We start from the raw sequence: 16774 nt of genomic DNA, 5'->3' as shown, positions 1-16774 counted from the left end.
TGCAACATAGACCTTGGAGTACCCACTCCAATGCAGATGGGCTCTCCAGATATTTCCACTTAGACAATGAAGACTCATCTGGGCAAGGTTAGCCTGACTGTCCCTATTTTGGGGGGGGGGTTGTATAGGAAAGTACCATCTTGCCTGGCATGTTACCCCCATTTTTACTTATGTATCAGTTTGTTTTTGCCTGTCTCACTGGGATCCTGCTAGCCAGGACCACAATGCTCATAGTTGTGTCCTGAATGTGTTCCCTGTGTGGTGCCTAACTGTATCACTGAGGCTCTGCTAACCAGAACATCAGTGCTTATGCTCTCTCTGCCTTTAAAATTGTCACTGCAGGCTAGTGACCATTTTCACCAATTCTAATTGGCACACTGGAACACCCTTATAATTCCCTAGTATATGGTACCTAGGTACCCATGGTATTGGGGTTCCAGGAGATCCCTATGGGCTGCAGTATTTCTTTTGCAACCCATAGGGAGCTCAGACAATTCTTACACAGGACTGCACTGCAGCCTGAGTGAAATAACGTCCACATTATTTCACAGCCATTTTACACTGCACTTAGGTAACTTATAAGCCACCTATATGTCTAACCCTCACTTGGTGAAGGTTAGGTGCAAAGTTACTAAGTGTGAGGGCATCCTGTCACTAGCCAAGGTACCTCCACATAGTTCAGGGCAAATTCCCCAGACTTTGTGAGTGCGGAGACACCATTACACACGTGCACTACATATAGGTCAGTACCTATATGTAACTTCACAATGGTAACTCCGAATATGGCCATGTAACATGTCTAAGATCATGGAATTGTCCCCCCATGCCAAATCTGGTATTGGGGTGCCAATCCCATGCATCCCTGGGGCTCCAGCATGGACCCCGGGTACTGCCAAATCAGCTTTCTAGGGTTTTCACTGCAGCTACCGCTGCTGCCAACCCACAGACAGTCTTCTGCCCTCCTGGGGTCTGGGCAGCCCACCATGGTCCCCATATCCACAAGTGGTCTGTACACCGATGGTGGCGATCATGATACGCCAGGATTCCCCATTGGCATCCATGTTAGCCAATGAGGGTGCGAACAGTGGTCAACACCGCCGTACACTGTGACGTCAACTGCTAGTGGTATTAGGTCACTTCCACAACGAAGGGGCAGAACTACAGTGGGCAGACATTTTGCCCTCACCTACGCATCTTGAAATTCCTACTACTCACAATGCAGGGCCTACTAGCCACATGAAGCACCTAGGCCTCTATACATTCCATATAGTAGCACACATGAATTACTCTGTTCCCTACTAGTGATGTACCTGTACATCTGTCAGGTAGCAGTTATTGTACAGACACTACTATGAACAATGCACTGCATGCATTTAGCAAATTTTGCCTATGTATTTGTGCACATCACTCCTTTTTGTAACCCCTCGTAGGTACCGACCCTTGTGGCGAGGAAGGGCACCATCGGTGTACAGACCACTTGTGGATATGGGGACCATGGTGGAGCGTCAGATCATTATCACATACAGACTCACACGTAGACCATATCCGGTCCCCAGTTCCGATGCCATCCACCACACTCACCATGTCCCCTCCCAAAAATCCACAGTTCACTGAATGGGAGCTAAGGACCATGGTGGACAAGATCCTGAAGGTGGAGCCACAAATATTCTCTGCCAGTTGCATCCATACTCCACTTTGTTCAACATTGAAGACAGGGGACAGTGTTACAGGTGTGACATGTGTTTTATCGGTAGAATAGAGTGAATTGTGCTATCAACAGTGAAGGGAGTCATAAGGGTTGGGTGTCCTCAAAACCTACTTGGTGGCAGCCCTGTTGGGTGACTTAGATGGGTCCATTTTGTAGAACAGTACTTCAATTTGCCCTCAGCTAAGTGTTGGTGAATGGGTGGGATGTTTGCTTTGCAGTAGTAGTAGTGTCAATTGTTGGAGGGGGGCTTGTTCTTAGCTGGGTTTCCAGTGCCATATCTTGGCCTGAGACTACGTTTGGGCGCCTGCTGTGGAGCTTCTTGGGGTGGCATGGTTGGCCCTTGTGATTCCTGGGAGGGTATTTCCAGTGCTGTTTCAGCTGCTTAGGTCATCTGTTGCTGGTTGTCCAGGGCTGTTGTGGGGGCCTCTTGTCCGGTGTGGGTGTCAGACTGTTTGTTTACCAACTGCAGCAGTGCTCCAGCAATGGTGGCCATTGTGGCATTGTGCTCTTTCCACTGCTCCATGGCCTGTTGTTGTTGTTCCAGCTGCATCCTCAGACTTTGCTCAAAGGTGGACACAATTTGTGCCAACCTGTCTTGGGTATGTTGGTAGGCCCCCAATACCTCTGCAATAACGTCCTGGGCTGCTGCGTCCATCCGGTGCCCTACCCCCTGACCCACTGAGGCACTTGAACATGCCCTAGCCCCCTGTGCCTGTGTCCCCTGCGCAGGTCTTGACGTGCCACTTATACTTGGGCCCTCGCCTTCATGCATGTTGGGAGTGGGAGATTGTGGACTCTGTAGCTGGGTTCCACCAGTCTGTGTCCTGGGTACACTGGTGTGGGTATGCCTCACCTGGCCTGCTGGTCTTGACTGGATTTTAGGGGTGACAGTGGTTTCCTGGGTGGGGCTGCTGCATGGTGAGAATCCAGGACTGTGTGAGGGGCCTGCCTGCTCATCAGTGTCCAGGGATCCATCGCCAAGGTCTTGTGATGTGCCTTTATCTCCCTGGAGTGCTGTGGCACTCCTTGTCCCCTCCATTAGAGTTGCATGGGTGGTGGTGCCTGTTGGGGGACATAGACATGTCTGTTACATATGTCTGAAGGTTTGAGGTGTACAGAACTGGGCTATTTTGGGCTTCCAGGGTGCCTTTGTGAGGTGGGCATTGCATTTAGTGGCAGTGGTGGGGTTGCATTGTGGTGGGGGGTATTATTCCATTGTGGGTACGTGCAGGGGTGGGTGGCTGTGCACAGCTGGAGTGATGTGGGTCTGTTAGTGGATTGTAGGTGATGCCGGGTGGTGGATGTGGTGGGTAATGGCTGGGTGGGGTATAGGTCGAGGTGGGTGTGGGTGAGGTGGGGTGGTGCATGCATTGCAGATGTGTTGTATATGGGTTAATTGTAGATGACTTACCCGAGTCCATTCCTCCAGTGAGTCCCTCTGGGTACTGGATGGCGAGTACCTTCTCCTCCCAGTCGGTGTAGTCGGGTGGTGTTGGTGGCGGTCCTCCCCCAGTCTTCTGCACTGCGATGTGATGCCTAGATGCCATGGCCCTGACCTTCCCCCGCAGGTCGTTCCATCTCTTGCGGATGTTGTCCCTGGTGCGTGGATGGTGTCCAACTGCATTCACCATATTCACAATGGTCTGCCACAGCTCCAATTTCCGGGCGATGGGTGTGTGCTGCACCTCAGACCCGAATATTTGTGGCTCCACCTTCAGGATCTTGTCCCCCATGGTCCTTAGCTCCCATTCGGTGAACTGTGGATTTTTGGGAGGGGACATGGTGAGTGTGGTGGATGGCGTCAGAACTGGGGTCCGGATATGGGTGCTCCTGTGTGGGTCGATATGCATGTCCTGTATGCTGGCGTTCGCTGTCTGGCTCTGGTGCTCTCCGTCTTCTGGTCCTGATTTCGTTGCAAGGGATTGTGGGGTGTGTCTGGCGGTGTTTTATGGGGTTCTGGATGTGTGTCAGGTGTGTGGGTGATAGGCCTATCCAATGTGTGCACTTGTTGCTGTTGAGTCCACTTGCTGCCCGTGGCGGTCGCAGCCGCCAATGGTCATCCGGCCTCCACTGTCCGCCGAGGTGATTTGTGCATCATTATTTGGACTGCGGGATGTGGGTATGCTTGGCAGTGGTGGGGTGGGGTGGGCCGGGATTCTGGCCGACAGGGTCCTGGCGGGGAGTGGTGGTCTGGGAATTTTTTGTGGGGTTGGGTTTTTCAATCATTATATGGCGGGTTTCCATTCGCCGCCAACGGCGGGATTCTGTTCACCGCCGGCACTCTGGTCGGCGGTGTTTACCGCCGTGTTCATAATGACCGCCATAGTACCTATATGATATAAGTGGTATAGTAGGAGCTTTGCATGTCTCCTAGTTTAGCCTAAGCTGCTCTGCTATAGCTACCTCTATCAGCCTAAGCTGCTAGAACACTACTAATCTACTAATAAGGGAAAACTGGACCTGGCACAAGGTGTAAGTACCATCAGGTACCCACTATAAGCCAGGTGATCAGTATAGGGAAAGGTGTGGAAGACATTGTGACACAAAGGGTTAATTAGCTTGAGCAGTGTAGATGAGCGTGATGCCTGCTGAAACCCCCGAACAACGTGGAAAAGTTCATGATGTTATTTTCAAGCTTGTTTGTGTAGGAGAGTCCGTCTCAACCTTGAGAACGAGAGTACAGGGAGAAGATGGAATGAAAACAAAGGCTGGGGAAGGGCAGAGCAGCCAAGAGACAAGTGCTGATAACATAGCTAGAAAATGCCAGAAAGAGATAGAATCCAAGCTTCGAGTTATTTAAGCACTGAAGTGTGGGTGAGGGATTTGAAGCTCGCAGATGGGGTTGTGAAAGCTGTCATCTCCAGACCCAGTGCTACCTCCCTGTTTGCTGTTCAGAGACCGTGATGCTTGAGAGGGGGAGAGGTCCAAGCGGGCGGTAGAGGGCTTCCCAGCATTTTGTGGACTAAGTTAAGTTCCACACAGTGATGAAAGGCCTTTGTTTCTCTGCTTTATTATTATGATTGATTATTATGCTTGCACTGTGTTTATAATCTGAAGTATTCAGCTCGTTTATATTTTGCTTTCTGAACATCTTAGTGTGAGCTTGCTGCAGTAATTGAAACATGCATTTTGGTATGCAGTTAATCAAAGCTAATCTGAAGTATTCAGCTCGTTTATATTTTGCTTTCTGAACATCGTAGTGTGAGCCTGCTGCAGTAATTGAAACCTGCATTTTGGTGTGCAGTAAATCAAAGCTTATCTGAAGTATTCACCTTATTTATATTTTGCTTCCTGAACATCGTAGTGTGATGCAATTTGGTATACAATTAATCAAAGCTTATATCTGTCAATTAACTCTTTGCTTATATACATGCATAGATGCTCTTAGTAGTGTACTCATATATAAATAGATGCTATTCATTGCTATTCTTATTCTACTATTGTTGACGTGCTAAATGCATACATTTACCTGAAATTCAAGTAAAGCTAAATTTTATTCATAATTCGCGTGTGGTCCTTCATTGAGCATCCTTATTGACTTATACCGAACAGGTGTCAACCAGTCACCTGGATAAGACACCAGGCTAGCCTCCTACACCTATCACATGGAAAATGTTAGCAAAGGCATAAAAGTCAGACTTGATGGCAGGGAGTTCAGCCCTTTGGGGAAACTTGACATATGTCTGCAGGTGCTGTACAAATGCATCCAGGAATTTGGACAGGGCTAGGCTAAACATTGGCTGTGAGAACACTGCACCCATGCCCACTGTCACCTGGAATGAGCCTGTAGCCAAGAAATGGAGTACAGATAGCACTTGCACTTCAGTAGGGCTGGCATGCTGATTCTGATTAACCAATCTCAGTACAGGATCAAGTAAAGCACATAGGTCCTGGATTGTTGTACGATCGAGTCTGTAGGTGACAATGATGTGACGTTCCACCATGGTATCCAAATCAACAAGAGGTTTGTACACAGATGGGGCCCTCCCTCGCCACATGGGTCTGTACCTATGGGGAGGAGAGAACACATATGAGGGACACACATACACATGCAAAACATGTTGTGTAAGAATAACGGCTATACAGTACGTAGGTTACACACACAAGCAATGTATGATGTACAACTTTAGGGACAAGTATGCAGTGATACCTCTGGACTGATGTGAGGAACAGACACTCATGTGGGGAGGCGACTAAGGCCTGGGTTGTATAGGTCCTGAATGGGGTCCCTGACCAGGATATATGTACGTGGTTCTAGCAAAATGGCAGCCCTCTGCCATCCAGATATGAAGGAGTGGAAGTGACCTCATTCCGCTGTCCATTTTTGTAATGGCGTAAGGCGGTGTTCACTGCTGTGCACCCATTCATTGGTTAACATAGTTGTCAATGGGGAACCTGGGCCTATCATGATCGCCGCCGGCGGTGACGGTGCACACTACCGTGGAGCGTACGCCATGTCGTCTCCCCAATTTCACTTGACTCCCTGATCCTGTGAATGACAGTACTCCACTGAGTGTGCTGCTGTGTCCTGACTCTGGTTACTCCAATGGCACGAGTCACAGGGGAAAGGAGCTTCACCACAGAGGAGCTGGAAAAGCTGGTGGATTGGGTCCTACCCTTGTATGCCAAGTTATATGGGCGACCAGAGGTGCAGGTGAGTAGGCGGTTGCCTTGCATGGATGTGTGATGGTGGTGGATGCCTGTATGCATTTGTGGTCAGTATGTAACTGCACAGGTGTAGATTGTGTGGCAAGTACTGTGCGTGAGGTGGTGAAATGATCTTGTGAAGTGTCCGTCCCATAGGGATGTATAGTCAGCTGTATCACATGCCCATATCCTGAACTCTGTTTTTCTTTTCTGTGTGTCCCATACTGGTCAGCGCCCAAACAAAGAGGGCACTCTGGCAGGCCATCGCCAGGGAGGTGCGGACCCTGGGGGTCTACAACCAGCGGAGCACCCACTGAAGGAAGAGGTGGGAGGACCTGCTGCGCTGGTCCAGGAAGACTTGTGAGGCCCAGCTAGGGAAGGCCTCCCAATGAGGAAGGGGTGTACGTCAGACCCTGACCCCCCTAATGTGCTGCATTCTGGTGGTGGAATATCCAGATTTGGACGGGCGCTTGAAGGCTTCACAGCAGCCACAAGGGGGTGAGTACCAACAACATTTCATGCCTCTTTGATGGATGTGTTTGGGTGCTGTAGTATGTATGCTGTCTAGTGCCAGGCACTCTAACAGGTGTCTACCAGCAGTCCTGCCCCTCATGGGCACGGAGATGATTAGGGGCAGGTCTGCAGTTCATCAGGTCCGTGTGTCATGTGGGAAATGGGTTGTATGCTGGGGTAGTGGCCACTAGTCAGGGGCATAGTCATGACTATTGTTGTAGGAGCTGCGTGTAGGTGTGTAAGCTGGGTGGGAGTGTGTGTGCACCAAGTATGTACATCCATTCAGGTATTTACATATTTCTCTCATGTTTTGTCTCCCCACCCCTGTACTCTTGTGTTGTCTGGCGAGGGAGCAGTGGCACCGGCAAGTGGGGATGCAGCGGCCCACGGTTCCAAGGAGCAGAGTCTACGGATGCCAAGGGGACCAGTGGGTTGGAGGGCGAGGGGAGTACCACAGTTCCTCCGATGGAAGCTCCCTGGTGGTGGTGGACCCTAGTGGGCCCACCCATTCTGTGTCATCTTCCACCACCCCCATACCATCACCGCCCTTCCAGTTGCTCCCCACCCAGTTGCCTGTGCCTGCTCACCCAGGAGGGTGAGCGTCTCATTCGCCCCAGGCACCTCATCCCCTGCGCCAGTCAGCCCTGCTGCCCTCACGGAGGAGGCTATTGACCTCCTGAGGACCATCTCTGTAGGGCAGACAACCATCGTGAATACCATCCAGAGGCTAGCATCCCAGCTGCAGCAATGCAATGCCTTCCTGGAAGGCATTCACGGTGCCATGTCTGGCCTACAGAGATCTTTTCAGGCTCTGGCCTCCTCTTTGACGGCAGCCAGTGTCCCTGGTCTTTCTGTTCCCCCCTCCAATCACCTCTACCCCTTCCTGCACCCCACTCCCTTCTCCCATCCCAAGCACACATTCGGATAGCCATACACACACCTCAACACACAAGAAGCACACAGAGAAACACAAGCATCACACTTCCCAGCACAGGCATACACACAGCCAAAATAGAGAGGCACACATGACAACATCCACTTCTCCCAGTGTGTCCACCACTCCCGCCTCCCTGTCTGTCACCTCACCATGCACACCCACAAGCACTGCACCCTCAGTCACTGCTGCTGGCCCCATTCTTGCAGTCACCACAACATCTGACACCCAGTCATGCACCCAGACACCACACCTGCACTCACCACAGCAACATTGACTGACACATGCAGCACACTCCATAGACCTGCAGACACCCAGACAATATCCATGTACACTGGGAGCCTGTCTTGTCCCACTGTGTCTACCCCCACTCCCAAAACACTCAAACGTTCCCAGACACCCACACAACACACATCCACCGCACCTCAGCATACTGTACAGGCTCATGCACCCACGTCATGCACACCTACACCAATTACTAGCACTCCCTCTACCACACCTTCCTCCATGTCCACCCCGACTCAGCACACCTACACATGTTACAATCACTCCCTCTACCTCCACTCCCACACCTTCCTCCATGTCCACCCCAACTCAGCACACCTACACCAGTTACAAGCACTCCCTCTACTTCCACTCCCACACCTTCCTCCATGTCCACCCTGACTCAGCACACCTACACCAGTTACAGGCACTCCCTCTACCTCCACTCCCTCACCTTCCTCCATGTGCACCCCGACCCAGCACACCTACACCTCTTACAAGCACTCCCTCTACCTCCACTCCCACACGTTCCTCCACGTCCACCCCAACTCAGCACACCTACACCAGTTACAAGCACTCCCTCTACTTCCACTCCCACACCTTCCTCCATGTCCACCCCGACTCAGCACACCTACACCAGTTACAGGCACTCCCTCTACCTCCACTCCCACACCTTTTCCCATGTCCACCCCGACTCAGCACACCTACACCAGTTACAGGCCCTCCCTCTACCTCCACTCCCACAACTTCCTCCATATCCACCCAGACTCAGCACACCTACACCAGCTACAGGCACTCCCAATACCGCCACTCCCACACCTTCCTCCATGTTCACCCCGACTCAGCACACCTACACCTGTTACAAGCACTCCCTCTACTTCCACTCCCTCACCTTCCTCCATGTCCACGCCGACTCAGCACACCTACACCAGTTACAAGCACTCCCTCCACCTCCACTCCTGCACCTCCCTCCATGTCCAGCCCAACTCAGCACACCTACACCTGGTACAAGCACTCCCTCTTCCTCCACTCCCACACCTTCCTCCATGTCCACCCTGACTCAGCACACCTACACCAGTTACAAGCACTCCCTCTACCTCCACTCCTGCACCTTCCTCCATGTCCACCCCGACTCAGCACACCTACACCTGGTACAAGCACTCCCTCTTCCTCCACTCCCACTGCTTCCTCCATGTCCACCGCAACTCAGCACACCTACACCAGTTACAACCACTCCCTCGACTTTCACTCTTGCACCTCCCTCCATGTCTACCCCAACTCAGCACACCTACACCCATCACAAGCACTGCCTCTACCTCCACTCCCACACCTTCCTCCATGTCCACTCCAACTCAGCACACCAACACCTGGTACAAGCACTCCCTCTACCTCCAATCTCACACCTTCCTCCATGTCCACCCCGACTCAGCACACCTACACCAGTTACAAGCACTCCCTCTACCTCCACTCCCACACCTTCCTTCATGTCCACCCCGACTCAGCACACCTACACCTGGTACAAGCACTCCCTCTTCCTCCACTCCCACACCTTCCTCCATGTCCACCTCGACTCAGCACACCTACACCAGTTACAAACACTCCCTCTACCTCCACTCCCACCCTATGTCCACCCCAACTCAGCACACCTACACCAGTTACAAACACTCCCTCTACCTCCACTCCCACACCTTCCCCCATGTCCACCCCAACTCAGCACACCTACACCTGGTACAAGCTCTCCCTCTACCTCCACTCCCACACCTTCCTCCATGTCCACCCTGACTCAGTACACCTACACCTGTTACAAGCACTCCCTCCACTTCCACTCCCTCACCTTCTTCCATGTCCACGCCGACTCAGCACACCTACACCAGTTACAAGCACTCCATCCACCTCCACTCACGCACCTCCCTCCATGTCCACCCTGACTCAGCACACCTACACCAGTTACAAGCACTCCCTCTACCTCCACTGCCACACCTTCCTCCATTTACACCCCGACACAGCACACCTACACTTGGTACAAGCACTCCCTCTACCTCCACTCCCACACCTTCCTCCATGTCCACCCTGACTCAGCACACCTACACCTGTTACAAGCACTCCCTCTACCTCCACTCCCGCACCTTCCTTCATGTCCACCCCGACTCAGCACAACTACACCCGTCACAAGCACTCCCTCTACCTCCATTCCCACACCTTCCTCCATGTCCTCTCCAACTCAGCACACCTACACCTGGTACAAGCACTCCCTCTACCTCCACTCTCACACCTTCCTCCATGTGCACCCCGACTCAGCACACCTACACCAGTTACAAGCACTCCCTCTACCTCCATTCACATACCTTCCTTCATGTCCACCCCAACTCAGCACACCTACACCTGTTACAAGCACTTCCTCTACCTCCACTCCCACACCTCCCTCCATGTCCACCCGACTCAGCACACCTACACCAGTTACAAGCACTCCCTCTACCTCCACTCCCACACCTTCCTCCATGTCCACCCCGACTCAGCACACCTATACCTGGTACAAGTACTCCCTCTTCCTCCACTCCCACACCTTCCTCCATGTCCACCCCAACTCAGCACACCTACACCAGTTACAAGCACTTCCTCGACTTTCACTCCTGCACCTCCCTCCATGTCCACCCCACCTCAGCACACCTACACCTGGTACAAGCATTCCCTCTTCCTCCACTCCCACACCTTCCTCCATGTCCACCCCGACTCAGCACACCTACACCAGTTACAAGCACTCCCTCTACCTCCATTCACATACCTTCCTTCATGTCCACCCCAACTCAGCACACCTACACCTGTTACAAGCACTTCCTCTACCTCCACTCCCACACCTTCCTCCATGTCCACCCCGACTCAGCACACCTACACCAGTTACAAGCTCTACCTCTACCTCCACTCCCACACCTTCCTCCATGTCCACCCCGACTCAGCACACCTACACCTGGTACAAGCACTCCCTCTTCCTCCACTCCCACACCTTCCTCCATGTCCACCGCAACTCAGCACACCTACACCAGTTACAAGCACTCCCTCGACTTTCACTCCTGCACCTCCCTCCATGTCCACCCCAACTCAGCACACCTACACCTGGTACAAGCACTCCCTCTTCCTCCACTACCACACCTTCCTCCATGTCCACCCCGACTCAGCACACCTACACCAGTTACAAACACTCCCTCTACCTCCACTCCCACCCCATGTCCACCCCAACTCAGCACACCTACACCAGTTACAAACACTCCCTCTTCCTCCACTCCCACACCTTCCCCCATGTCCACCCCAACGCAGCACACCTACACCTGGTACAAGCTCCCCCTCTACCTCCACTCCCACACCTTCCTCCATGTCCACCCCGACTCAGTACACCTACACCTGTTACAAGCACTCCCTCTACTTCCACTCCCTCACCTTCTTCCATGTCCATGCCGACTCAGCACACCTACACCAGTTACAAGCACTCCATCCACCTCCACTCCCGCACCTCCCTCCATATCCACCCCGACTCAGCACACCTATGTAGGAGGCTGGACTGGCTTGTAGTGAGTACCAAGGGGTACTTGCACCTTGCACCAGGCCCAGTTATCCCTTATTAGTGTATAGGGTGTCTAGCAGCTTAGGCTGATAGATAATGGTAGCTTAGCAGAGCAGCTTAGGCTGAACTAGGAGACGTGTGAAGCTACTACAGTACCACTTAGTGTCATATGCACAATATCATAAGAAAACACAATACACAGTTATACTAAAAATAAAGGTACTTTATTTTTATGACAATATGCCAAAGTATCTTAGAGTGTACCCTCAGTGAGAGGATAGGAAATATACACAAGATATATATACACAATAGCAAAAATATGCAGTATAGTCTTAGAAAACAGTGCAAACAATGTATAGTTACAATAGGATGCAATGGGGAAACATAGGGATAGGGGCAACACAAACCATATACTCCAAAAGTGGAATGCGAACCACGAATGGACCCCAAACCTATGTGACCTTGTAGAGGGTCGCTGGGACTATTAGAAAATAGTGAGAGTTAGAAAAATAACCCTCCCCAAGACCCTGAAAAGTGAGTGCAAAGTGCACTAAAGTACCCCTAAGGACAAAATAGTCGTGTTAGAGGGAGAATGCAAGGAAAACACAAATCAGCAATGCAACAACGATGGATTCCTGACTGAGGGTACCTGTGGAACAAGGGGACCAAGTCCAAAAGTCACAAGCAGCTCGGAGATGGGCAGATGCCCAAGAAATGCCAGCGGTTGGTGCAAAGAAGCTCTTACTAGGCTGAAGAACTGTGAATACTGCAGGAACGACAAGGTCTAGAGACTTCTTCTTTGGAGGATGGATCCCACACGCCTTGGAGAGTCGTGCAGAAGTGTTTTCCCGCCGGATGGACGCCAACAAGCCTTGCTACACGCAAATCGTGTGTTTGGCGTTTTTGGACGCTGCTGGGGCCCAGGAGGGACCAGGAGGTCGCAAATTGGACCTGCAGAGAGAGGGGACGTCGAGCAAGACAAAGAGCCCTCAATGAAGCAGGTAGCACCCGGAGAAGTGCCAGAAACAGGCACTACGAGGATGCGTGAAACGGTGCTCGCCGAAGTTGCACAAAGGAGTCCCACGTCGCCGGAGACCAACTTAGAAAGTCGTGCAATGCAGGTTAGAGTGCCGTGGACCCAGGCTTGGCTGTGCACGAAGGATTTCCGCCGGAAGTGCACAGGGGCCGGAGTAGCTTGCAAAGTCGCGGTTCCCAGCAATGCAGCCCAGCGAGGTGAGGCAAGGACTTACCTCCACCAAACTTGGGCTGAAGAGTCACTGGACTGTGGGGGTCACTTGGACGGTGTCGCTGGATTCGAGGGACCTCGCTCGTCGTGCTGAGAGGAGACCCAAGGGACCGGTAATGCAGCTTTTTGGTGCCTGCGGTTGCAGGGGGAAGATTCCGTCGACCCACGGGAGATTTCTTCGGAGCTTCTGGTGCAGAGAGGAGGCAGACTACCCCCACAGCATGCACAAGCAGGAAAACAGTCGAGAAGGCGGCAGGATCAGCGTTACAGAGTTGCAGTAGTCGTCTTTGCTACTATGTTGCAGGTTTGCAGGCTTCCAGCGCGGTCAGCGGTCGATTCCTTATCAGAAGGTGAAGAGGGAGATGCAGAGGAACTCGGCTGAGCTCATGCATTCGTTATCTGAAGTTTCCCCAGAGACAGAGACCCTAAATAGCCAGAAAAGAGGGTTTGGCTACCTAGGAGAGAGGAAAGGCTACTAACACCTGAAGGAGCCTATCACAAGGAGTCTCTGACGTCACCTGGTGGCACTGGCCACTCAGAGCAGTCCAGTGTGCCGGCAGCACCTCTGTTTCCAAGATGGCAGAGGTCTGGAGCACACTGGAGGAGCTCTGGACACCTCCCAGGGGAGGTGCAGGTCAGGGGAGTGGTCACTCCCCTTTCCTTTGTCCAGTTTCGCGCCAGAGCAGGGGCTAAGGGGTCCCTGAACCGGTGTAGACTGGCTTATGCAGAATTGGGAACATCTGTGCCCCACAAAGCATTTCCAGAGGCTGGGGGAGGCTACTCCTCCCCTGCCTTCACACCATTTTCCAAAGGGAGAGGGTGTCACACCCTCTCTCAGAGGAAGTTCTTTGTTCTGCCATCCTGGGCCAGGCCTGGCTGGACCCCAGGAGGGCAGCTGCCTGTCTGAGGGGTTGGCAGCAGCAGCAGCTGCAGAGAAACCCCAGGAAGGGCAGTCTGGCAGTACCAGGGTCTGTGCTACAGACCACTGGGATCATGGAATTGTACCAACAATGCCAGGATGGCATAGAGGGGGCAATTCCATGATCATAGACATGTTACATGGCCATATTCGGAGTTACCATGGTGAAGCTACATATAGGTAGTGACCTATGTGTAGTGCACGCGTGTAATGGTGTCCCCGCACTCACAAAGTTCAGTGAATTGGCTCTGAACCATGTGGGGGCACCTTGGCTAGTGCCAGGGTGCCCTCACACTAAGTAACTTTGCACCTAACCTTTACCAGGTAAAGGTTAGACATATAGGTGACTTATAAGTTACTTAAGTGCAGTGTAAAATGGCTGTGAAATAACGTGGACGTTATTTCACTCAGGCTGCAGTGGCAGGCCTGTGTAAGAATTGTCAGAGCTCCCTATGGGTGGCAAAAGAAATGCTGCAGCCCATAGGGATCTCCTGGATCCCCAATACCCTGGGTACCTCAGTACCATATACTAGGGAATTATAAGGGTGTTCCAGTAAGCCAATGTAAATTGGTAAAAATGGTCACTAGCCTGTCAGTGACAATTTGGAAAGAAATGAGAGAGCATAACCACTGAGGTTCTGATTAGCAGAGCCTCAGTGAGACAGTTAGTCACTACACAGGTAACACATTCAGGCACACTTATGAGCACTGGGGCCCTGGGTTACCAGGGTCCCAGTGACACATACAACTAAAACAACATATATACAGTGAAAAATGGGGGTAACATGCCAGGCAAGATGGTACTTTCCTACAACCTACACCAGTTACAAGCACTCCCTCTACCTCCACTGCCACACCTTCCTCCATGTACACCCCGACAGAGCACACCTACACTTGGTACAAGCACTCCCTCTACCTCCACTCCCACACCTTCCTCCATGTCCACCCTGACTCAGCACACCTACACCTGTTACAAGCACTCCCTCTTCCTCCACTCCCGCACCTTCCTCCATGTCCACCCCGACTCAGAACACCTACACCAGTCACAAGCACTCCCTCTACCTCCACTCCCACACCTTCCTCCATGTCCACTCCAACTCAGCACACCTACACCTGGTACAAGCACTCCCTCTACCTCCACTCTCACACCTTCCTCCATGTCCACCCCGACTCAGCACACCCATACCTGGTACAAGCGCTCCCTCTTCCTCCACTCCCACACCTTCCTCCATGTCCACCCCAACTTAGCACACCTACACCAGTTACAAGCACTCCCTCGACTTTCACTCCTGCACCTCCCTCCATGTCCACCCCACCTCAGCACACCTACACCTGGTACAAGCACTCCCTCTTCCTCCACTCCCACACCTTCCTCCATGTCCACCCCGACTCAGCACACCTACACCAGTTACAAACACTCCCTCTACCTCCACTCCCACACCTTCCCCCATGTCCACCCCAACTCAGCACACCTACACCAGTTACAAACACACCCTCTACCTCCACTCCCACACCTTCCCCCATGTCCATCCCAACTCAGCACACCTACACCTGGTACAAGCTCTCCCTCCACTCCCACACCTTCCTCCATGTCCACCCCGACTCAGTACACCTACACCTGTTACAAGCACTCCCTCTACCTCCACTCCTGCACCTTCCTCCATGTCCACCCGACTCAGCACACCTACACCAGTTACAAGCACTACCTCCACTCCTGCACCTTCCTCCACGTCCACCCCAACTCAGCACACCTACACCAGTTACAAACACTCCCTCTACCTCCACTCCCACACCTTCCCCCATGTCCACCCCAACGCAGCACACCTACACCTGGTACAAGCACTCCCTCTACCTCCACTCCCACACCTTCCTCCATGTCCACCCCGACTCAGCACACCTACACCCGTCACAAGCACTCCCTCTACCTCCACACCCACACCTTCCTCCATGTCCACTCTAACTCAGCACACCTACACCTGGTACAAGCACTCCCTCTACCTCCACTCTCAAACCTTCCTCCATGTCCACCCCGACTCAGCACACCTACACCAGTTACAAGCACTCCATCTACCTCCATTCACATACCTTCCTTCATGTCCACCCCAACTTAGCACACCTACACCTGTTACACCTTCCCCCATGTCCACCCCAACTCAGCACACCTACACCAGTTACAAACACTCCCTCTACCTCCACTCCCACACCTTCCCCCATGTCCACCCCAACTCAGCACACCTACACCTGGTACAAGCTCTCCCTCTACCTCCAGTCCCACACCTTCCTCCATGTCCAACCCGACTCAGTACACCTACACCTGTTACAAGTACTCCCTCTACCTCCACTCCTGCACCTTCCTCCATGTCCACCCCAACGCAGCACACCTACACCTGGTACAAGCTCTCCCTCTACCTCCACTCCCACACCTTCCTCCATGTCCACCCCGACTCAGTACACCTACACCTGTTACAAGCACTCCCTCTACTTCCACTCCCTCACCTTCTTCCATGTCCACGCTGACTCAGCACACCTACACCAGTTACAAGCACTCCATCCACCTCCACTCCCGCACCTCCCTCCATGTCCACCCCGACTCAGCACACCTACACCAGTTACAAGCACTCCCTCTACCTCCACTGCCACACCTTCCTCCATGTACACCCCGACACAGCACACCTACACTTGGTACAAGCACTCCCTCTACCTCCACTCCCACACCTTCCTCCATGTCCACCCTGACTCAGCACACCTACACCTGTTACAAGCACTCCCTCTACCTCCACTCCCGCACCTCCCTCCATGTCCACCCCGACTCAGCACACCTACACCAGTTACAAGCACTCCCTCTACCTCCACTGCCACACCTTCCTCCATGTACACCCCGACACAGCACACCTACACTTGGTACAAGCACTCCCTCTACCTCCACTCCCACACCTTCCTCCATGTCCACCCTGACTCAGCACACCAACACCTGTTACAAGCACTCC

This window comes from Pleurodeles waltl, chromosome 3_1, assembly GCF_031143425.1.
Source record: "Pleurodeles waltl isolate 20211129_DDA chromosome 3_1, aPleWal1.hap1.20221129, whole genome shotgun sequence".
In the NCBI taxonomy this organism is placed as follows: domain Eukaryota; kingdom Metazoa; phylum Chordata; class Amphibia; order Caudata; family Salamandridae; genus Pleurodeles; species Pleurodeles waltl.
The sequence above is the reverse complement of the archived record's forward strand: the minus strand, read 5'-3'. Positions refer to the sequence as shown.